At 37.3% G+C, this 22,561-nt stretch overlaps 1 protein-coding gene across 6 annotated transcripts in view; it reads left to right on the top strand.

The window, feature by feature from the left end:
• The first annotated feature begins 4,439 nt into the window (after positions 1-4,439).
• The window catches only part of pdm3 (POU-domain protein pdm3), a 200,404-nt gene continuing 182,282 nt past the window's right edge, over positions 4,440-22,561 (top strand). For 3 of the 6 annotated variants that reach the window (XM_089729007.1, XM_089729008.1, XM_089729006.1), the window contains exons 1-2: positions 4,440-4,809; positions 21,325-21,418. The gene's annotated coding sequence lies outside the window, so the exon portion shown is untranslated. The remainder of the gene's footprint in view (positions 4,810-21,324; positions 21,419-22,561) is intronic. The other 3 variants (XM_089729012.1, XM_089729013.1, XM_089729011.1) reach the window with 1 other exon arrangement.

Genomic DNA, 22,561 nt, shown 5'->3' with positions numbered 1-22,561 from the left:
CATTTCCTAACACGGTATTGGAATTATATACAATTCCGAGGAAATTTATACATTTCCTAGGATATCTATGCATTAAATAGTTTTTCAAACAATATTTTATACATTTCCTAAATAGTATCGGAATTGTACACATTTCCTAGGATTTGTATACAATTCCTTGATTTCATACATTTCCGGTAACATATACATCATTAATATCGGGTGATGCAATTGTGTGATCCTCGGATAGATAAGTAAAAACGTACAAGTAAATACGTACATTGTGGTGGTAGCTATCAAACAACACAAGATATTTGACAGATGACTGAAATTCGCTTACGACATTTTCAAGATAAGCTTGCATATTACAAGTTCCGAAGAAAAACGTTCGGACCGTCGTCGGTCTATCGAGCAATATCATCCTCTCGGTGAAAGATCTTCCCTTTGTCGCATAACCACAAAACATATCTTCAGATTGAAGTCCTTCGTGATGTCGTATTAATATAAACTAGAAGTCCCGCAGTAGTCGAAATTCGACTATGATTAATTGGAATTGTAAGTTTGTACACTATTATGATTGTATTTTATACTTCTATAATCATAGATTATACACTTAATATATTAGTCTATAATCACAAATTTCGCCAAAACTACACTATAAAAAATATTAACAAAGACAAACAATATTTAATCTATTCTCAACTTGACAACAGACGTCAAGAACAAAAGTTTGACAATAAATAGTATGCATGCGTATGTGCGTCAAATACATGGTATGTAGTGTGTGTAATGTTTTCTTTATTGATTTAATGTATCTTTTAAGCATTATTTAAAAAAAAATATTAGCATTATGCACTTCTTCTCTATAAGTGTAGAAAATTTTATACTCCTACGTCCGCGCAATTTTCGTAAAAAGGGATACAAAGTTTTTGCTTCACGTATTAATATATACATATAGATATTTCTGCTGTGTTCATCCATAGTGAGTTTCTCAAGAACTTTTTTGCCACGTACCTGACTTTCGGGCTTGGAACTTCCCTACATGGTGTTTATCGAGAGCCACTAACATGTCCTTACAACAGTGAAGAACTCTCAGCAATAGGCAGCAGCTTAACTGTGCATTTTGCATGCATTTCGTCCATGAGCGACACTAATTACTCACGCTGAAGTCGGTCGTATGCGCGATAGCGAATTTGGACTTTGATTCTTGGAGATTTATACCTAAAGTGTCGGTATGATCCGTTGAAATGTCCAAGAGTTTCATTAAACGCCTTTATGCCGCGATATAGCTTGTATTGCTATTTGAAAAAACGTATTTTCAGATATAATCGCAACTAACTTTACGGCTTAGTTTGCTTGTAGTAGCACTATCTGTAATAGCTAGCACATTCTCCTTTGTCATTTTTTTTTATTGCTTTTATGGGAAGACGAGCTCATAGCCCACCTGGTGTTAAGTGATCACTGGAGCCCATAGACATCTACAACGTAAATGCGCCACCCAGCTAGAGATATATGTTCTAAGGTCTCAAGTATAGTTACAACGGCTACAGTCCACCCTTCAAACCGAAACGAATTACTGCTTCACGCCAGAAATAGGCAGGGTGTGTGGTACCTACCCGCGCGGACTCCTACCACCAGTAATTACGCAAATTATAATTTTGCGGGTTTGATTTTTATTACACGATGTTATTCCTTCATCGTGGAAGTCAATCGTGAACATTTGTTGAGTACGTATTTCATTAGAAAGATATCATTCTTGTCAGTCGTATCACTCTTGTTAGAGTGGTCGTAGTCGTTCATTCAGTATCATTGCTGTGGGCAGATGTTATGTGCCTCACGAGCAATCGCCACTTCTCCCGGTTTGTGGTGAGCCTGGTAAACTCATACAAACAACTGCTGATTTGTCATACCCGATCCTGAAGACCGAATGGTAAGCAGTGGACGTCGCCCGAAAGACGTCATTACGGATCCTTCCGATTCATTAACAGTGCTTTTAGGTACCACAAGCACCGGTCACCGTCCTCGTCAAATCCGTCGCTTGTGACGAAGGGCTCGACGAGCGAATTAACCCATAGACACAGCCCACTGATTTTCTCGCCGGATCTTCTCAGTGGGTCGCGTTTCCGATCCGGTGGTAGATTCTGCGAAGCACTGCTCTTGCTAGGGTCAGTGTTAGCATCACTCCGGTTTGAGCCCCGTGAGCTCACCTACTAGCTAAGGTTACGCTGAAATAGCCTCGTAAGCCTATCAGCTTAGGTAGAAAAAAAAGAAGCTGAATTCACTTGGTCGGTTCGTCGCATGGGCATCCTTCCACGCGATATGGTGCCTGTTATTATTTGTATATAGGTTAGCACAATATACAATAGTAATAAAACAGTCCTTGACCACGAAAACTGCGAATTAATGGAAACGTCGGAAATAATGAAATGAAAATAATCAAACACGAGATGCGTAAAAGTTTATTTTTATTTTTTTATTACTTAGATGGATGGACGAGCTCACGGCTCACCTAGTGTTAAATGGTTACCGGGCCCATAGACATTTACAACGTAAATGCCGTCACTCACCCTTTTTTTTTTTTTTTCGGGTAGAGGGCCGAACCTCCTTCGAGGTCCCCGCGCAAGAGGGGCGCGCGGGGTATGTGAGAGCCGTCACTCACCCTGAGATATCTATGTGTTACAGTTTTTTACAATAGAACGGCTGCCTCACCCTCCAGACCGCTGCGCATTACTGTTTCACGGCAGAGACAGGCATGGTGGTGCTATCTACCCTTGCGGACTCACAAGACGTCCTACCACCAGTAAGACATCTTACCACCAGTATAGACGTTCTAGCACCAGTAAAGACAACCGTCTACGGCCAATAAAAACTGACGAAATTTTATATTTTATTTTCAAGTGTTTCTAATTAACTGAGGTGTGAATTTTTACGTAAGTCGTTTGATGGTTCACACCGAACTTTTTTATATATCTCTACATAGAGTTCACCGCTCGTCATGTATCGGATCTTGGTAATGTCACAACGGTAATGCTACTCAGCTCGTGAAAACTAAGCTAATTTTCATTTTAAGTTTTATTACGAAGGTTCTAAGAGTTCGTTGTAGAATACTTTTTGCACAAAACCACTTCAAACCAGAATGGTGTTTGTTTTTTAAGCTGGGTGATATTGGTAGGTAAGAAATAAAATCGTGTTGCTATTAAATTTCATTTGAATTAAAATCTTAGAACTGCCGTCTTGTTAACTTTAAGGAATGGATCTTTGTTAAAACAGAATAGATTTTAGTGACATAAGATATAGTGCAATCGAGACTGGTGGAGATCAGAACCAAGGTGTAGATATGGTAGATATGGGCTACGAAAGTAAATTTAAGGTATTGATAATTGCAATGTATAATGTTTGTAATGCAAGTACTATACAATATAAGCACATAAGTTTAAGAAAATTTAAGATTATATTACATTGAGTTATAATCAAAATAGTTTTATAGAGAATCAATATTAAATAATTAAAAAAAGCACACGCATCAAAACCATTTAAAACAGAGTAGGAACGAAGTTTCGTTTTAAAATATCTGCCACATATTTGACAACTTTTTTAAAACAAAGTTTTAGTTATTTAATTAAGAATTTAATTTTTCGATGCGCCTATTATTCATTAGGCACTCTTAACGAAACAAAAGCTGAGTTTCATTGGAATTATCTCAGGTATTCAATCAATACGTTTATGGGAATGTTTTTCACTTCATTACACTTGTTTTGGTGCTCGATTCTTCTGCTGCAGTAAGGTGGTGCGTTCGAATAGTCCATCGTTACACAGTAATGCATTGTCCGGTAACGAGTGTCCACCCCGAAAATGCAGCTCGCGAAAAAAGCCATCCTCACCGCCACCCAGCATTAATGTCCCCCCTCGCGCACTAAGCTTCTTTTTTTTAATACATAACTTTTTTTCAAGATGCATTTTTACATGTTTCGGCCTAAAACTTTACACACCCAGAAGCGTGTGCCGACAGAAACGGTAACGCCTATTGCGGATCGGATTTCTCTGTCGCACCCGTCGAGAGAGCGCGCCGGACGATAGTGGCGCGAGCGAAACGGACGCACGACCGGCCACCGCTACGTCTTCAACGAAGATTAAGGCTCTATTCCGATTTTCCGAACGCGGTTTCTGTTTTACGAACGAACTTCAACTCGATCAAACATTGTTTCAACGCATCTTACTACACATAATTCATTTTCGTTACAATTTTATTAAGGACCTGATTGTATTTCAGTAACTGTGATCGGAAGAACATAGTACGTCTCACTCTAGCGTCCAGTCTGAAGGCATTCGCGTCACGACAATTGAGTTGAGTTGAATTGAATTGAGTCGGTTAAACCGTAAAAAAAACGTCGGGCGGGTAGCGTCGCGCTAGAGAGAGACGAACGAAAGGCGTGTAGCCAGAGACCGCTGCCTTCTTCTCCTCGACTTACGGCGAGTCACGACTAGTGAACGTCAGCGTACTGACGTGGACGGCCGTATCGGCGTGTTCCCGCGGCCCTTTTGACAGCTACTTCAAAAAAATAACGTTCGCGCGTCTTTTGTTGACATTTCCGAAATCGGCGCGAATTAATCTGTCAAATTTTTCGCCGCGTTCTGATTTCGAACTGAGTGGGTGAGTTTGGAGAGCTTAGAAGTTGAATGTGGACAGTTGCTGTGTATTAAGTAACAATCTGGTGGACGAGCTAAGAAGGTTTAATAAAGTGATGAATCAGCGAGCCTCCGACTAATTAGCGTCGTTGCAGCCGCGAAAACATATTTAAGCATCCCGATAATAAAACTTTTGCAATCATTGTAAGTATTTTTATATTTTATAAATTGGGATGGAAACTTTAAATTATGTATTTTTAATTTTTTTAAGTATTAAATTATAGTTAAACTTAAATATTAGTGAACGTTACGGCAAAAAATTACTCCAAAAAAAATTTTGATGGGTTAATGTGATGGGTTAAAAATTAAGAACAGAGCTTAGTGCTATTCTTGTAGTCGTTCCTAGGTTGAAAAAAAAATTGTAGTAAAATAATTCAGTGAGGAATTAAATATATTAAATGGGAACGAATGAAAAGTTTTGAATATTGTTTTACTAAACTTGAATCTTAGATCTACATAGAAATATATACACAATAGACATTTACTAAGATCATTTTGAAATTCGAAAATTATCCTAGTTATCGTCGAACGCCAACAGAGTTTTCTGTGTATGGGACGTTATGGGAAATAGGAAAATATTATTTTTACGCACAAAATGTGTATTTCACGAGCCGCGGGGCGTGGCGTGCGGACGACGAACAGCTGATTGGCGGGCACATGTGTCGACGTTTTTCTGTAGGTATTTTTTTACGTTTTGTGTTCGATTTTTAAAAAGTTTAATTTTAGTTTTTTTTTTAATACGCCCTCTACTCGTATCTGTTCATAAACTATTTATAACGATTGACGCCATGCAACTCACGCTTTTCTTTTTTTAATAAAATCATTTTTCATACACTATTTTTAATTCAAATTTATTAAAATTTATTTTTAAATTTTTAATTGCATTTTTTTTAAGTGTATTTTTTAAATTTTTTTTAAACTATTATTTATTTTTCATTTAAAGTTAATCTCGTCTCGTACGGTTTCTTTACGTAACGTATTATGTAGTTAATTTCTTATTATATTAATTTATAATTTAATAGAAAATTGTAGCACATAATTATTTCATTAAAAATTTTCTTTGATATCTATATCTATCTCTATATCTAGAAATGCGTACTGGAAACGTATTCTAAATCTCATTAATATGAATTCCCCATATTTATTTCCAATTGTAAATTTGAATTAAAAAAATAATAAAAATAAAAAAAAACCTTTTTTTTAAAATCATTATTATGAAAATCATTAATTAAGTCTTCGCCTGAAAATGCTAACTTAAACAATCTACAAGTCAGATAACGATAAAATAACGTGATTTCATGAACATAATTGTGTTACGAAATAAAAAAACATTTTTGTTTTAATAAGTCTTAATACGACGTAATAAGATTTCAATTCGAATTCGTGAATCCCTGACATTGCAATGAATATAATCAAGAAATAAATCTAAATTACAAATCGGACGAATCTTTTAGAAAACACTCAAACTCAACTGGCAAGGTTATATAAATAATACGACATATCCAGAAAAAATATTCCGTGTTCGAAGCTATTAATGAAACTATAGGAATAGATACACCCGCAGATGTGGCTCTTCCTTCTGGCTGAGCCTTTGCTCGCCCACCTGTCCTGGTGAAACTGGAAAGGCTTCCGGGCCACTAGTAAATCTTCAATCATAAAAAAAAGTGCCTCTCGAAGATTTTCCTCTGCAGACGCTACATCTCGTTTGAACCAGACACCGGCTTGGCTATCCCGTTTATCATCATTTACCGTTAAGTGATCAATAGAGTCACCCATATTCGATAACCAAATAACTAAGTTTAATAAAAAAATGTGTGGTGTCGTGGGACACCGGATAGCGACGAAGTTCCTTATTATAAAAATATTAATTTTATGTTCTATTCGAGGTATAAAGAAAATAATTATTCAGGTATACTTACATTTTTATTGTGATTTTTTTATTGATAAAAATAAATAAAAAACTACTTTACAAAGCTACCGACTTTATTTTATTCTCAAAGATTTATAAAAAAATATTATATTAATATACAAAGAAACAGCTATTTATATGAATAATAATAATAACCGTCATCACGTAGACCATACGTTAGACACTGTATAGCCACCATACTAAAACTATACATAAATTAAAAAAATCTTACGTTACGGACGTTGTTTCCCGGTTAGGATACCCCTCCGCATCGTCCCATAGGGAACTTCCTTCCAAAATACATCAACAATGAGACAGCGGGAATGCTTGGGCGTATGGTAAGCATGCTCTAAAATACATTAAGTAGATGGATAATTTCCCACCGACCGACTTTTTTGTCATTTTTTCAAACTAGAATTACCCTTTCTCTTAAATTTGTTTAATGACGTAATAAAATAATTATTAGTACGGTAAAATGGGGGGAATCGGGACACTTTTTATTTTTATTTTTTTGTAGTTATAATTAATAAAATGGAGATCATAATGGTTCCGGTAATTTAAATTTTCATTTATAATGCATTAAGATATTATAGTTTATTAAAGAATAATCATAAATAGTTACAAAAATAAATAAATACACGAAAAAAAAATCATTTTCAGTTTAACAAATTTGAGTCTCTAACAACCCGACAAAAGTATTGTGACATCCCAGATTTGTCCCAATACCTCTAGTCCTTGTTCCCCCAATCTACTGTATGAAAGAGAAAGCAATACACTTTCAACATAAGTTAGATTAGGTTGCACTTGTAGGTAATATAGTGTGACGTTCTTTTCAAGACAAGGTTTGCGGAAAGTAATCAGGGGTAGACTTGGCTATACTCCCGGCATTGTTGACGTTCATGAACCAACCACTAACCACTCATCATCACGTGGGTCGCATGCCCGTCTGTCTACAAATCTCTCTACCTTTTTTTTACTTTTCTCAATTTTCTGAACAGATCAACTTAAATTAAAATTGAAAATATCACGTATTTCAAATATTCAGTATAAATTTAAACATCTGCTCATTTGGATCAATTAAATTCGCTATGATCTTTGATATCCTACTTCTGGAAATCTATTCGTAAGTAGATAAAATATATTCAATATTTGTGAATGTATTTTGAATTTTGAAAAGATTACGTCAGTTACTGTTAACTATATAATTTTAGACTGACAAATGTAATTTTTTTCATTCTCAAATTTACTATTATTTAGAAAGCTAGGCAGAAGATGCATGATATCTCTCATCTGATCATGATATGATAGTGTAGGGAGAAATTGTGCGTGTCAAATAAACACTATACCTGGTTTATTTTTGGATACCTAACCACTTTCCATTTTTTTTTATCAATCTAATTACATAGCAAAATTACATTAAAATTATCAGTAGGTACTACGCATTATTTACCTCTTATATAAGTGATAAATAAGTCGAGATATGTTTCTAAAGGCGAAAATCAGGCATAAGTTATCTATCAGCCAAATTAAAGTTTACGTGATAACTGAAAAATCACCCCTAATAGAAACACACAAAGTATATTTTCATTAAGTCTATCTAATCAACCAAAGAGGATTAAGTACCATAGTATTTTTACTTTGCAGCCTATTTAGCTGCAACTCTTCATCATTTGGATGGAATTGGAATAATATAATAAAACTCAAGGACCAAGGTAGCAGTCCATATTAACAGATGATCCTTAATACGCTGCTTTTTTTGTTACACACGTAAACACGAAAAAGGCCGAGACATGCAATAGACGACATGACGACGACTGCGTGACAGTGGCTACAGTCTTCTGAACATCATATCGAGCAAGATCGAGGGACTTCTAATTAATATCCTTTGCAGCAGGCGCTTGGTAAAACTTGTAATAAATAGTCAAATAGTTATGTGTTAGGTTTTTAAGTTACTAATATATATTATAGGTAATACTTAGCAACAGAATGTATGGTTTTTTTACTGAAATAAAGGTACATAATAATAATAATAATTAGAGCCAAGTGTCAAATTAGCACATACAATATGTGTTGTATTATTCGAAGGAATCATGCATTTCGGTTTGAAGGGTGTGTCAGCCTAGTCCAATACCATTGAGACTGTAACCTGATGTCTCAAAGTCGGTACCACGGTGACCGTGCTCGTAAAACTCGGGAAAGAGTTCGATGTGCAACCTAATCCGTGCATCAGCCCGCTGAGTTTCTCGCCGGATCTTCTCAGCGGGTCGCCATTCAAATCCGGTAGTAGATTCATTCGCAAAGTAGCTGCTCTTGAGTTGTTAGTTCTCATTCGGAGGCACTCGGGCAGATGTTAGCAAATGCCACCCCTCCCGGCTGAGCCCTTGCTCGCCCACCTGTCCTGGTGAAACTGGAAAGGCCTCCGGGCCACCAACAATCCTTCCTTCATAAAATATAGATAAATAAAAAATCCAACCAGGAATGAAATCCAGACCCAGTAGTTATTTCACTAATAAGTCAACCAACAAATCAGAGGCTGTAAATATCCACATTACCCAAATTACTTATGGCTGATGTTCGCCCAGTTATCAAATTTCGACCAAAATCTCAATATTAATTTCATTTTATTAATGACATTTTGAGGAAGAAACTGATTATTTCCAAATAAAAAAAAAACCTTGGCGACACTGAAGCTAAAGTAATTAGATATTAAACAAAAAAAAAGGATTGACAAAGGAAGAAATATGACTTAGCTGATTTGTTTTTGCCTATTTATAGATGTATTATTTGTATTTGTATAAGTATTATGTATAGAGTCTATTAAAAGAATAGAAAATATAGACTATTTACAGAGTAGTTGTAGTATGGAGTGATACTTAATTAGTACCTTAGTAGATTGATTTGAATAATGACTTAGTAGTACTTAGTGATCACGAATTAAACTTTATAATAATGAGATAAAGAGAAAAATAGTTCTAAGCAACAATGTGTGAAAATGCTAATTTTGAATTTAGGCATTAATTTTTTTTATCAAAAACCAACGACTGGTGGTAGGACCTCTTGTGAGTCCGCACGGGTAGGTACCACCACCCCACCTATTTCTGCCGTGAAGCAGTGATGCGTTTCGGTTTGAAGGGTGGGGAAGCCGTTGTAACTATACTAAGACCTTAGAACTTATATCTCAAGATGGGTGGCGCATTTACGTTGTAAATGTCTATGGGCTCCAGTACCCACTTAACCTCAGGTGTGCTGTGAGTTCGTTCACCCATCTAAGCAATAAAAAAAACCGAACATGAACTTAGGCTGGAAAATAACTTATATAAAAATTGGCCACAGTGGGATCAGTGCCATTAGGATATTTTATTTTCTAACCTTTCTAGGTAGACGAACATACGGCCCACTTGACGGAGGACATTCGCAATGCCAGAGACGTAGACAAGCTACGGCCTACTGCTAATAAGAATGTGTATGTGTTTGTATTCGTCTAGTATCAAGTTGTTCAGTTTATTGTACCTAATTAGTGTTCGTATGAGTCACTCGTATCCCAACTAGAGTACTGAATCAGTCATTTTAATTGTAGCGAGTCATTAACATCGTGGCTTTGATTAATATTAAGATTACAATTGCTTTTGTATGATGTTATTAAGGTCAGCGTTTCGTTTGAATATTCAATTTGAACAATTGATGAGGTCTATTATGGGTTATTTCGTGTATTAATAGTTCTGTTGAATTTGTGTCATTTTTATAATTTGTCTTCGCGTGAACTTTTCTTTTGAAATTTGATGATACCAAAATAAAATGGCGCGTAATTTCTACATCATTTTTTTTCATTTCCAGAGAATCGTATCATAATAAAAAACAGGCATTGGTTTTAGTTTTTTAATCTATCAGTCAGCTATGGGACGTTTCGCTGGAGCTATATCCAAATGTGAAATACACAAAATTTATTTAAGCTCTACATACATGCCACCTCTAGTCTGTTAATGGTTCTATGACAGAAATCTTCACTGAAGTTCCAACAACAAACGTTCCAATTTTCATTACAATTGAATGAATGCCTTAAAAGCGCTTAGAGCACAACTACATATATTAGCCTAACAGATAAGACGTCCGGTGCATTCGTGTTGAGCGATGCACCGGTGTTCGAATCTCAGCCGGGTACCAATTTTTCTAATGAGATACGTACTCAAGAAATGTTCACGATTGATTTCCACGGTGAAGGAATAACAGCGTGTAATAAAAATGAAACCCGCAAAATTATAATTTGCGTAATTATTGGTGGTAGAACCTCCTGTGAGACCGCGCGGGTGGTTACCACCACCCTGCCTATTTCAGCCGTGAAGCAGTAATGCGTTTCGATTTGAAGGGTGGGGCAACCCTTGTAACTATACTTGAGACCTTAGAACTTATATCTTAAGGTGGGTGGCGCATTTACGTTGTGGATGTCTATGGGCTCCAGTAACCACTTAACACCAGGTGGGCTGTGAGCTCGTCCACCCATCTAAGCAATAAAAATATATATATAGATATCTTATAGTATATAGCCTCCGCTGAAAACAGTCATCAGACAGGATATTTTTCCTGTGTCATTCATTTGGTATAAGTACGATTGATACTACTGCTTCGCCAAGCAACACTGCAGTACTGTTGGTGGCACTGCTTTGTTTTATTGATTAACTGGGTGGACGAGCTCACAGCCCACCTGGTGTTAAGTGGTTACTGAAGCCCATAGACATCTACAACGTAAATACGCCACACATGTTGAGATATAAGTTCTAAGGTCTCAGTATAGTTACAACGGCTGCCCCACCCTTCAAACTGAAACTTTATTAATTACACTGCTTCATGGCAGAAATGGGCAGGGCGGTGGTACCTACCCGGACTCACAAGAGGTCCTACCACCAGTAAAAAGTGAGTGATGCGACTATGCCGATGTTCAAATCCCGCAGACAGGTACCAGTTTTTTTGTTAAGAATTACGGACTTAGTACAAGCTCACGAATGACTTACACGATGAAGGAATAATAATATGGTGTAACAAAAATCAAATTCGTAAAGTTGCATAATTGTACTATACAATTGAAACTTGAACTCTATACCTCATGTCTCAAGGTAGAGAGTATTCATGTTGTTGATATCTGTCGGCTGCGGTAACCATTTAACACCAGGTGGGTCGCCGTTCACCAGTCTAAGCAATATAAAATAAACCTACATTTACCCTTTAATCTCACGTATATTATTTTTATTTTATTCTTTCAGACGATTTGTATACTTCACAATTTTTGTGTCATTAAACTAGTTGTCCGTGAACACGAAATGATAAACGCGGGGTTTAGCCATGAAGGTAGTATTAAACGGGGGAAGGAAGAAGGAGGAAGGTAGTATTAAAAGTGTATATTACTTTCTTGAAAACTCGGAGTCACCCCTGAATGTTTTATAAGGGACACTTGTCGGTTTATAAGCCGTGGTAAAGGTGATAACTGTCCTTTATAAATAAAATAAAAAAAACACGTGTGGCACTCGGGGACTGCCGTGCCGCGGTAAAGCTATTGCATAGCATTTTTCATCAACTTATGCAATTATAATTAGACAATAATAATTTAATATTAAAACAATAATAGAATAAGACCATGCTATATTTTTAAACATTAACAAAAGCAAAACATTAACGGTCCCCTTCACACTCATAAGCTAGACCACGCGAGAGAGAGATAGACTTTTCATGATGCGCATACAGTGCGACGTCACGCCGCGTGCTTATTCACAAACAGTACACAAGCGCAACGTGTGAACGTGTTGAACGCGAGCTACATGGTCGGCGGAGTGGGAGTGTTAGGTTTTATTTTCGTTACGGATCGTCTTGATTCGGTTGCCGCGCTCAAAGCCCGTGATAAAAGCTATGCAATAACTTAACAAGTTAGTTCCGTGTGTACTCCATATATTGTCAAGTGTCTGCCGTATTCAAATTCAAATTCAAATTCAAATTCAAAATCATTTATTTCAACTTAGATGTCAGTATAACACACTTGTTGAATGTCAAAATATAAATAGCAATGTTAACTCTACCACCGGTTCCAAAAAAGCCACAGTCCTGAGAAAAAAACCGGCGAAACAAAATCAGCGTGATTTTTTTTTTTCTTCTCAAAAAAATTTTTTTTTAAATAAGTAACAATATTTGCAATAAACGAAAAAACAAGTCAAAAAAATACAATTACAAAATAATAATAATGATGAAAAATGAAATCTGGCGGCTCATGTACGACTGACCTTAACAAGCGATGTACAACCACATGCCCTACTCAAACTGTGTCCCTACACATACTATTCCAAAACACTAAAAAAAAAAATCAATAAGTAAATTTAGGATACACGAGTGGAAATATTCTTAAACGAAAAAATAATGTTAATTGTAAAACTGTATTGTTAAAAATATATTAAGTATTGACGGAGAGGCCATTAGTTTGTTAATTAAAATGAACTGGTATATATACTATCAGCTGAATAACATGTTTTTATCTTGGTATTCTAGGTAGATGCGAAGACTTCTCTTTAATTTTTAATTATAAATGACATGTTTTGAATGGAAATTTCATACCATTGAGTACATCTTGTCAGGACTTAAGCAACTGTTATTACGCGCAAAATTATAATTTGCGTAATTACTGGTGGTAGGACCTCTTGTGAGTCCGCATGGGTAGGTACCACCGCCCCGCTTATTTCTGCCGTGAAGCAGTAATGCGTTTCGGTTTGAAGGGTGGGGCAGCCGTTGTACTGTAAAAACTGAGACCTTAGAACTTATATGTCAAGATGTGCGGCGCATTTACGTAGTAGATGTATATGGGCTCCAGTAGCCACTTAACACCAGTTGGGCTGTGAGCTCGTCCACACGTCTAAGCAATAAAAAAAAAACTATTATAGTTACTGATATAATTCGATCTTATATCAGTAACTATAATAGTTTTTTTTTTTCGACAGGTGAGTTTGAAATTAATTACTCACATTTATCTAAATGAAAATAATAGTTAATAATTAATTTTAACAATGAAAGCTGTACAAAGGTACTGCTTATTTTAAATTTCTCCTCAAACATAAACTTACAATAATTCAAAAAAAGTCCAAACTAACTTGTACCAAAATATATTAAGTCTAATCTATATATTAATACGTGAGGCAAAAACTTTGTAACCTTTTTACGAAGATTGCGCGGACCGATTATTATGAAATTTCCTACACTTATAGAGAATATAGAGAAGAAGTGCAGAATGCTAATATTTTTTTAAAATTATGCATTAAAAATACATTAAATCAATGAAGAAAACATTACACACACTACCATGTATTTGACACACACACATACACTCTTTGTTTATTGTCAAAGTTTTGTTATTGCTTAAAGTCTGTGGTCAAATTGAGAATAGATTAATATTGTTTAACTTCATTAATATTCGTCTATAGTGTAGTCTTGGCTAAATCTGTGACTATAGAAATATAATAAATAGTATTTGACAATAGAACCATCATAATGTCCAAACATAAATAATTTCAATTAATTATAGTCGAATTTCACTACTGCAGGACCACTAGTAAAATCAGTTAGAAACCTGCCGAAAACTAACGCAGGTAGAAGTGATTACATTCATCAAAATGTATAATGACATAAAATCGGTTATTGTTTATTTTACTGCTGTTTTTTTTTCGTTATGCACGCAATGTATTACATTAAAAATTAGTTGACGAGCAAAATGTACGACGTCGAGGGCGCGGGGAGGAGGGGGGTTGGGAGAGGGGGGTCAGTCGCTGTATTCGTGATACATTGCGGATTCACGAAATTTGAACCTCTTAAAGTCTTTCATTTACTTGTAAGACCCTCAGTTTATTCTCGTTTTGGTCAGAGAATGATCTCTTACGCTCTGTATTGATATGAAAGAAATCGATTGACCAAACACTGGAGAAAAAAGAGTGAAATATTTTATCTTTACATATTCTTTTATTATCTTTAAATATAATATGTATGTACTAGGATTTGCCCGCGACTTCGTCCCGTGTAATAGTTACTTTGGGATAACGCTATATTTAACCTGCCACCTCATTTACGTAGATGGTGAAAATATTTTTGAAAAATACAATGTTATGGATCTATTTAAGGTACCAAAATCACGCTTTTTAAGCGACTTCAAAAGAGGAGGTTATCAATTCGACCACATTTTTTTTATCTATGTATGTCCAACCAAACAAATAAACTCTTCAGCTTTATAATGTTAGTATAGATTATATAGTTGGTACTATGAAGGAAATCTTTCGTGAACAGCGAAGAACAACTCTAAAATGGTACACGAACATATTATGCAGAACACATAAATATTCATTTTTATATGAGCAAATAAATATATTCATTCATCTCATTGCTTATAAAATTTCACATTAATCATGAAAGTTGCATTGTATAAATTAACTCTAGTATACTTTGATATTATGACGCTACACAATTATCATATCAAAATAATCACGTTAACGTCATTACTTAATTAAAGCTCGATGTAGCTTTTAAGTAGACATTACATCTTATTCTCTAATGCTGGAACATTGAAAATGGAAACATTTAACGACAAACAGAACACCGTCTCTGACATCAACTTTTATAACCGTTCAAACAATTACATCTAATCATATCGGCCGTCTCGCTTCATCAGAACGATCCATAACAAGGGCGACAAAGACGTATACACAGCCTCCGCTACGCCCATCAATGTCTAATTGCTTTTATTATTTTAAGGCATCGTAATCATTATGGCCGCAATAAAAATTGTAATTACTTCTCATTAGTTCAATTAAGAATTTTCTAGATACGGCTCAGTTGATATGATGATTGCGAATGTATCGTACGATGCATTGTGCGTTCGACTTGTTCTGATCTTGTAATAATGCTCCCACTAATTCCCTCTGTATCGGTGAAATCAGTCAATCAATTAGTTTTATGAGTGCCAGACACGGCTCGTATCGATCAATATTAATGATGAATCCGAAATTCGGAACGAATCGTCATTATTTTAATATAATTTTTTTTCTCGTAGTCCATAAGTTACTAATCCGTTTTCTTAAACGTACTTAACGGTAACAATTCGATTTTGGTTTTTTAATCGCTTCGTTCTGTAACCGACGCGTCGATTCTGAAGTTTTATGGTTCAGATCAAACGGTCCGCCCTTGTATTATGTAATAAACCTTAGTTTAAACAATGGTTTCATATTTTGTACGATCGGTGAACGTTTTAACGGACCTCAACACGTACAGCTTAACATAAATGTAAGTATGTTTTTATTGCCTTTGAAGGACAGCCAAGCCGCTTTCTTTGACCCAGGACTCTCCTTAAAACTCGCTCAAAAATTGCGCAGCATAGAAGATTCTGGAGACTTTGTTCCAAATTAGAATGATACACGCTGTGATTTAATAACGTAGAAATAAATTCTATTGTCATAGCGAATGATGTCATGGTGAAATAAAGAAGACTGGATCTCGAATATCTTGAACAATTCTTCGGAGTTTCAAGCACATTCAAGGTGGGTGGCGCATTTACGTCGTAAATGTCTGTGGGCTCCAGTAACCACTTAACACCAGGTGGGCTGTGAGCTCGTCCACTCATCTAGCAATAAAAACATTGCAAATCAAAGATAGAATCAAAAGATTTAAAGCTTTTGTTATGGTAACTAGAACTGAAGAAGTTTGACAGATGCCTAAAACGCATTAACAACATTTTCTTGAAACTAAATGCATAAGATCACCCAATAATTGGTGGAAGACCTACCGTTTGTCGATACCCCAAAATCTTTGGATAAAAGATAGGGTCAGATTTAACATAAAAACTAGCAACGTTACACACGATTAAATCGTTTGAAGGGACTTTTTGGCGGGAACGCGAGGAGTGAAGTTGTGTGATTTGTTTTATTTTGTCTATTTAGTGTTTATTCAGGTTTAAATGTGTAATAACGGTGGTTTGTTAACTTTTTAATATTTGTGAAAGTGCACAAAGGCGGGAAATGAAATAAAGCCGCTCGACGTAACTTCTCGGAAACCTCCAAAAAGTCCACTGAAAAAATCTCAGTAAATGATCACCATTTTAATGAGATTAGATTTCATACCATACCATATCATCTCATCTCATCTTATTTCATTTCATTTCATCCCAGTTGATTAGTGTCTCAAATTAATCATCTTCATATAATTTCATTTCACCCCATATTATCATTTTACATAAAAATAAGAACGTAAATTAAAATAAGACGTGACTTAAAGGTCTTAGTTACTAGGTCATAAAATTACTTAAAAAAATACATTTGGAAATAATGATTTAATCATAATCTCGAGATCTCCACACTCGTTTATAGCAACACTTCTGCCCGCCTCCCAACATTGAGAGATCCTTTCGAACAAAACTACAAGTGAGATTTGGGTTGTATTCTTCCATACCGCGCTCTGCTTTCATCTTCAAACAGAGTATGAGTACGATCGATTAAGCTACAGGGTGTGTGTTCGTGATAATAATTCTCCAGTGACTGTTTGGCTTAAATTAATCATTAGGAGTTTTAATTTTAATTCAACTATGGAAGCGCTTTTTGCCGTTTGCTACTCATTACTTATTTATTCCGGCCACCAAAACTGTATTGTATACTGTAATAACTGAGACCCTAGAAATCGTGCCTCGAAGTTGGTGGCATTAACATTGTAGATGTCTATGGGCTCCGGTAACTATTTAACAACAGGTGGGCCGTGAGCTCATCCACCTATCTAAGAAATAAAAAAATAAATATAAATTCAAGGCTCCTGCAACAAACACACATTCTCAAGTTTACTGTACTGTAACTGTACAGTAGGACCACTTATGAGTCCGCAAGGGTAGGAACCACCACCCCGCCTATTTCTGCCGTGAAGCAGTAATGCGTTTCGGTTTGAAGGGTGGGGCAGCCGTTGTAACTATACTGAGACTTTCGAACTTACATATCAAGGTGGGTGGCAGAATATTTGCGTTGTGGATGTCTATGGGCCAGTAACCACTTAACACCAAGAGGTCTGTGAACTCGTCCAGACATCTAAGCACCCACGCTGGTTTTGACCCAGCGGGGTATTCCGTAGGATAAGTCACTCTAACCGGCGCCATCTAGGCGGGCTCCGGATAGCCTGCCGACCGAGAGGGCTGGTGGTCGTGGCGCTGACGACCGCCAGTCCGGCGTCCCGAGGGGGAGGGTGATGGGAGAGATGTGCTCCGCACTAAACACTTCACTTTGCCTTTTCATGAGTTCTGTTTCATGTGAGGTTTGGACATTGGTTGTTGAGCGACAGGAGGTTTTAGTCAGTTCGACATGCTCCGCCCGCCGTCCCCAGTGGAGGGCGGAAGGCCGTCGATTTCCTCCTGCCCAAAAAAAAAAGACATCTAAGCAATAAAAAAAAAAAAAACTTGATCAACCCATAGAGCCCAATGCAGCGATTCATGCATATTGAGACGTGGCATCTACAATCGCTAGAATGCCTGTTATCATAGCTGTTTATTATTTTATTATTATGCTTTGAGTTAACCTACCAATCCGAGCTTCATAATTTGAAAAACGTGTTATTCTCTAACTTGGCTGCATCTTTGAACGATCTGTGTTGATAATTTTCCATTTGAAACATCTTTGAAAAGCCAATAGCGGCAAAGACGAATGTGAAATTTGAAGTGTGGATTAGTCGAAACACAATAAAACTGAAACTGCATTCTCGCATCTAAAGTAGAGCGGAGACGTTGTGTGTGTAGTTTCCAGTAACCACTTAGCATCGGATGAGCCGTTAGCTCATTCACGCATCAAAAACTAATTAAGAGTCACGACATAGCTTCTGCTATTTTTAATTTTCACGATGCCAATATGCTGTCATTTACTGTTAAACATATACCCAGTTAAGTTCACGGTGTAGTCATCCTGAACTCATTTTCAATACTCAAAACCGAAACAGCAACTTAAAACTGCCTTAAATTACATTCAAAGCAATGTTCCTGTAGCAAAAATTAATAATTTTATGTTTAAATTAGATGCGTGAAGCCTCCGGGTAACCAATTTCCTTCGGAGACCCCACGTCACTTGAGCTTTTGCTAGGCAAGAGTAGTGTTGGCAAGTTCTCTCAAGTTGAGCCTCATGAGCTCACCTACCCGTTTGCGTGTAGTCGGACTAGCCCTTTAGGCTACCAACGACTATACTAATAATAAAGTCACTCGATCTGATACATCGTATTGAATTAAGATATCAACATTAAATTAAGACTTACTATTAAGAAACAGTTCAAATTTTAATATACCATGTACTAGAGTACTAGATAGGCAGCGGCTTGGCTCTGCCCCTGGTATTGCTGACGTCCATGGGCGACGGTGACCACTCACCATCAGGTGGGCCGTATACTTGTCTGCCTACAAGGGCAATAAAAACAAAAATGTCTATAATTGACGCTTTCGGTAAGGTGTGACAGTCATTACGCGACATGAATGAGAATTGAATCTTAAATCTGTAGAGGCGATATTACTATTTTGTTTTTTATTTTCTATGGACCTGCGTTCAATTATCACTTGATACTAATATACCAGTTTGTTAATAGCTTGTCACTAAGGGATTTGCTCGATTTATACTGGCAGCGTAGTACTAGCTTAGTACAATGAATTGCAATCAACATTCAGCAAGTCAAGGCGACTGTCACTCATCGTTGAGTCAAGAAGATGGGTTTATTCCTTTCCTATTACAAAATATATTTGCATCCTCTGACGTTTTTTTTTTATTGCCCTTACCTATACGCAGAGATAGGTACTGACAAAAATATTAGGACCGGTTCAGAAAGATGACGATTCTTAGCACGTCCGGAAAGAATGTTGAGAGGCTTTTTGGTGAGCCAAATATTCTGGGGGAGATGAAGGCAAGGAGGCTCAGATGGCTCCGGCATGTAGTGCGTGTGGAGCAGGATCGGGCTGTAAAACGGGTGTACGCGGGTGTACACCCGTCCGGCGGAGGCCCCGTAGGGAGACCCAAGTACCACTTGTCTGACGCTGTGGAAGGAAATTTACGTGAGCTCCAATTGTCGGACTGGCAAGGTGTTGTGCAGCGCCGGGATGAATGGCAAAGCTTATTGTCGGAGGCCAAGACCCACTTCGGGGTCATAGCGCCAGCGCAGTTGTAGTAGTATACGCAGACGGACACATCCACCTCTTGATGAGTGATTACCGTCGTTCATGGACATCAGCAATGCCAGGGGCAGAGCCAAGCCGCGGCTAACAGTGACATCGACTGCATCTTATAACATCTGCCATACGTAAATACGGTAATCTTCAGTGATAGCGTTTGATAAAATACTAACATTTATACTGTCTTTTATTCCTAATGATTTCTAAAAAAAAAATTTTTCCCTAAATAACCTCACGATTTGGTGTTAAGCCAAATCCCACAAAGAATACAACGTAAATCCCATCAGAAATATTGAGATATATTATTAATATCTGAATTATATTGTAATTACAGCTGCACAAACGCAACTCCTTAGTGGAAAAAGCAGAACACGGATACTTAACCTTGGACGCAAAATGAGTTGCCTCATTATAGTTTGTAAACTGTAACCAAGTCTCATCACAATGGACTTTAAGCGCACATAGAAAAAAAAACACACATTAATTTTATTTAAATAGATCGTTCAACCCTGACTCCGCTCAGAGTATCCTGAAATATTAAAATTTAAGGTACTCGCGCGCCACCTGTCGCACTTTAGGGCCAGTGACCGTCCCTAACGAAATCCATGCATTCGTTAAAACACATCTGACGTCATCGAAAGCACGCTCACAAGTGTAGTAAGCTGGAAAACTCGACACTTGCAAACGCAAATCTTTATAGCCAATCGAACGAATGACGAAGCGGACAAGGAAGTATTTTTGTGTGATATATTTTTCCGTCTCAAACTACAAATGATTCTTTGGCAACTGAAATATTAAAATTTAAGGTACTCATACGCCACCTGTCGCACTTTAGGGCCAGTGACCTTCCCTAACGAAATCCATACATTCGTTAAAACACATCTGACGTCATCGAAAGCATGCTCACAAGTGTAGTAAGCTGGAAAACTCGACACATGTAAAGCGACTCGAATCTTTATAGCCAATCGAACGAATGACGAAGCGGAGAAGGAAGTATTTTTGTATGATTTATTTTTCTATTTCAAACTACAAATGATTATGTTCCTCTTTGGCAACTGAAATATAAAAATTTAAGGTACTCGTGCGCCTACTGTCGCATTTTAGGGCCAGTGACCTTCCCTAACGAAATCCATACATTCGTTAAAACACATCTGACGTCATCGAAAGCACGCTCACAAGTGTAGTAAGCTGGAAAACTCGACACATGCAAAACGACTCGAATGCTTATCACGGGTGGTAGCGGTACTACTGGTGGTAGGACCTCTTGTGAGTCCGCGCGGGTAGGTACCACCGCCCTGCCTATTTCTGCCGTGAAGCAGTAATGCTCTTCGGTTTGAAGGATGGGGCAGCCGTTGTAACTATACTGAGATGTTATAACTTATATCTCAAGGTGGGTGGCGCATTTACGTTGTAGATGTCCATGGGCGCCAGTAACCACTTAACATCAGGCGGGCTGTGAGCTCGTCCACCCATCTAAGTAATAAAAAAAAAACTTAACTATCGAACGAATGACGAATATATTTTTCCGTTTCAAACCACAGATGATTGTGTTGTTCTTTGGCAGTTGCCGTTGAGGATCCCGGACGGCGCCAAGCTGTTTTACCCCTACTTGAAGACGTCCTCCCTACACAGGGACTTCCTGTTTGCAAGTGGCTCCGGTAAGTGCCTTTGTTTCAAAGCAATTGACTATACGCCTTTCTATACTTAAAACGTGTGATTCATTTTCTAGAGGGATCTTGTTTTGCATAAAGTGTACCACGTGCTAGCTCCCTGTCTCTGTACTCTTCCTAAGCTTAATGTTTCCCGAGCGCTGTGAAATTAGCTTCTTTAGGCATTTTGAAAATAATTCTTAGGCGCCTCATAGTTGAAACCTTTTCTACTGGCGATCAGAAGAATCAATGAGTTAACTGCTTCCGATAAAAAAATTATATTGGTCGTTGATGAATACATTTTGTTCATCGTTAATTCAATACGATTAGCTGCTACTTCGAGATTCCATAGAGAGCTTTATTGCACGAATAGATAGCAGCAGGGATTGGTATTGAGGCGAATACAATATTCTTGATGGGTAAGTTACTTGAGCGAAGCCTTGAGCGGTCAGCAGTAGCCCTGGCGACGCTGATGTCCATGAGTGTCTGTGATTATTAAGTAGTCCATACACTAGTTGTGTCAATAAAAAAGGAGAAAACACAATTCTAGATATAACGAAACAGAAGCATTGCAGTATTTAGAGTAGGATAGCAATTTTTTCTTAATTCAATTAAATTCGTGACATTGTGTATGTGATACGTTGTCGTATGGCTATCGGCACCAATTACCGTTCTCCCCGAACCCGTCGCTTGCGATGAAGGGCTCTGCGAGTAAACTAACACATATGCACAGCCCACTGAGTTTCTCGCCGGATCTTCTCAGTGGGTCGCGTTAACGATACGATGGTAGATTCTGCGAAGCACGGCTCTTGCTAGGGCTAGTGTTAGCATCGTCCTCAGGTAAGAGCCCCGTGAGCTCACCTACTCGTTGGGTTACGCTGGTATAGTCTCTAAAGGCTACCAGTTTAGTTAGGATAAAAAAGAACTGCTTTAATTAAAAAAATGATTCATTAGAAATAAAATTAAATTAAATCCAGTGAAGATTTATTTTCACATTTGTCTAGTTGTCTTTTTTTTATTTTTTATTCCCGTATAGGCAGACGAGCATACGGCCCACCTGATGGTGAGTGGTTACCGTAGCTCATGGACGTCAGCAATGCCAGGGGCAGAGCCAAGCCGCTGCCTAACGTTTAATACTCTCCACAAGCCTCG

This window comes from Bombyx mandarina, chromosome 08 (genome assembly GCF_030267445.1).
Source record: "Bombyx mandarina strain Sakado chromosome 08, ASM3026744v2".
NCBI lineage: Eukaryota > Metazoa > Arthropoda > Insecta > Lepidoptera > Bombycidae > Bombyx > Bombyx mandarina.
Note: the sequence above shows the minus strand (reverse complement) of the source record. Positions and strands in the feature narration are given on the sequence as shown.